The 3,066-nt window shown below is 35.6% G+C and overlaps 1 long non-coding RNA gene across 1 annotated transcript in view; it reads right to left on the bottom strand.

Moving 5' to 3' along the window:
- Positions 1–1,590: 1,590 nt before the first annotated feature.
- Positions 1,591–3,066, bottom strand: part of LOC115214770 — a 17,872-nt gene continuing 16,396 nt past the window's right edge. The window contains exon 3 of the long non-coding RNA XR_005000231.1: positions 1,591–1,687. This is a non-coding gene — a long non-coding RNA (uncharacterized LOC115214770). The remainder of the gene's footprint in view (positions 1,688–3,066) is intronic.

Below are 3,066 nucleotides of genomic sequence, written 5' to 3'. Positions count from 1 at the left end.
TAACTCCGACATAAAACCTGCGGCTCAGTGGTTACCGATGATGTTGACTTCTTCTTCTTTTCGGATTATGGCTGCTGTTGCTTAGTGAGTGGGATTGACTCAGTGCACAGTTTGTCCTCACTTTAAAAAAAATCTTCTTGCACAGGCATTGCACGATAACAACATTGATTAAGTTTCGTGCAATGGCCATACTCGATAACGAGGGGGCAGCCACCATGTATGTATGTATGTGCGCGCGTGTGTGTGTGTCTGTGTGTTTGACAACTGTAACTAAGCGATTCGGCAAAAGATATCGATAGAATAAGTACCAGGCTTAAAAAGGCAAAGTAATGGGGTCGATTCATTCAACAAAGAATTCTTCAATGCGGTGTCCCGGCATGGCCACCGTTTAATGACTGAAACAAGTAAAAAGATATATATAAATACACACACACACACACACACACACACACACACACACACACACACACACATATGAGTAGAATTTAGGTTAGCTGAAATATGTTTGTCACATATTTCAGCTGTTAAAAGCCAAATACACTTCAGTTACCGCAGAGAAAAATCTCTCTTATGGTAAAAAGGTATAAAAAAATTCAGTTTGTTCAGAGGCAATATTATATTATATATATATATATATATACATATATATATATTATATATATATTGCTTCTCTTGACAAGAGTAAAAAACTCGAAACATCGAAGTCGGGATTCCTAACAGACGGCGACACTGAACAATATATTGTTTATATATATATATTATGGTTTGTTTCTGTCATTGAAACTTGAGGTCAAGCTGGAGCACCAATTGAAGAATTTTATTTTTTAAACCCGGCACTTATCTATCGGTAACTTTTACCGAACCGCTAGGTTATGGCTACATAAATACACCAACACCGGTTTGTAGCCTTGGGGTTACACACACTCATATACACACGCACACACACAAACACACATAAATACATACTATATCTATACCTATCCTATATATTTCCATTATGCATAGATATATATATATATATAGATCATATATATATATATATATATATAATATATATATAGACTATTATATATATATATATATATATATATATATACATATATATTATATATATATATATACTTATATATATATATATAATTATAGATATATATAATATATATATATATATATATATATATATATGATATTTATATATACTTTATATAATATATGTATAATATATATATATATATATATATATAATATATAAAATATATATATATATATATATTATATATATACAACATACATGCATACAATACATGCATACATACATACATACATATATGTATATATATACATACACATACATACATATATATACGACGAGCTTCTTTCAGTTTCCGTCTACCAAATTCACTCATAAGGCTTTTGTCGGGCCGTGGCTATAGTAGAAGACACTTGCCAAGGTACTACGCAGTGGGACTGAACCCAGCACCATGTGGTTGATTAGTAAGCTTCTTACCACACAGCTACAAATATGTACATATGTATATGTATAAATACTGAGAAAGGTGTTTATTGATATATATATATATATAGTCTTACTTGCAGATGATGTCATCAGAGCAGTCATTCGGTCCACACTTTTGTTTTATCAAATCAGTCCAGCAGTTGGCAATGCCGCGGAAATCGCACGCACCTGCTTGAGAAAGAGAATGATGAAGTTGGACGTGATGGTAGTGATGATGATAATGATAACGATGAGATGATGATGATGATGATGATGATGATGATGCGGAGGAGGAAGAGGAGATAGATGAGGAGGATTGTCATCACCATCACAATCATTATCAGTTTATCATCATGCTAGTGCGAATTATGATGATGATTACAATAACAACGATGTCAACGATAAACATAATTATCATTAATACAATTGTGCCTACTGTTTTCTGTGTTTATTCTCCCGTTTACACAAATAAATACTTAATTAACTCAAACATAAAAGCTATATATAATAGAAATATATCACGGTTTCGTCCAAACTATCGGATGTGCTTCGCATTATTTTCGCTTTCGAATGTGCTTCGCATTATTTTCGCTTTCGAATAACACCACACGGCTAGTTAGGCGAGCAGGCCAACATCCCCTCTTGATCGGAAGACTATACCGTCATGGGGTTACCCGTTTACAACCGAGTGGACGAGAACAACGTGAAGTGAAGTACTTTGCTTAAAAAAGAAAAAAAAAAGAGCAGGAGGTGCCGCCCGGTCCGAGAATCGAACCCTTCATCTGGCGATCGTGAGTACGATGCGTTAAACACGTGGCCACGCGCCTTTACACGCAAACTCATATGCATATATACATACACATATATATATGCATATATATATATATATGTGTGTGTGTGTGTGTGTGTGTGTGTGTGTGTGTGTGTGTGTGTATGTGTGTGTGTGTGTGTGTGTGTGTGTGTGTGTGTATACGTGCGTACGCGCGCGCTTGTGTGTATACATAAGTATCCTAGCGGAGAAAATGCGGACGTGGGAGTGACAATATTCTCAATTCAATCTGGAAAACCACATGCCAAGAAATGGAAGCCTAAAAATATTGCATATAAAGTTAGAATTGAAATAAAAAAATATATGTTGCTTAGTTTCTTTCAACTGGAAAGATACACCCCTCTTTTAGATACTTACTCTCTCTATGAAGAAAATTCCAGATGGAACTTCTTATTCTCTCTTTTTCTCTTTTACTTGTTTCAGTCATTTGACTGTGGCCATGCTGGAGCACCGCTTTTAGTCGAGCAAATCGACCCCGGGACTTATTCTTTGTAAGCCCAGTACTTATTCTATCGGTCTCTTTTGCCGAACCGCTAAGTGACGGGGACGTAAACACACCAGCATCGGTTGTCAAGCAATGGTAGGGGGACAAATACAGACACAAACACACACATACATACATATATATATATATAAATATATACGACAGGCTTCTTTCAGTTTCCATCTATTAAATCCACTCACAAGGCATTGGTCGGCCCGGGGCTATAGCAGTAGACACTTGCCCAAGATGCTACGCAGT

Source organism: Octopus sinensis, linkage group LG8, assembly GCF_006345805.1.
Source record: "Octopus sinensis linkage group LG8, ASM634580v1, whole genome shotgun sequence".
NCBI lineage: Eukaryota > Metazoa > Mollusca > Cephalopoda > Octopoda > Octopodidae > Octopus > Octopus sinensis.
This window is presented reverse-complemented; position numbering and strand designations above follow the sequence as displayed.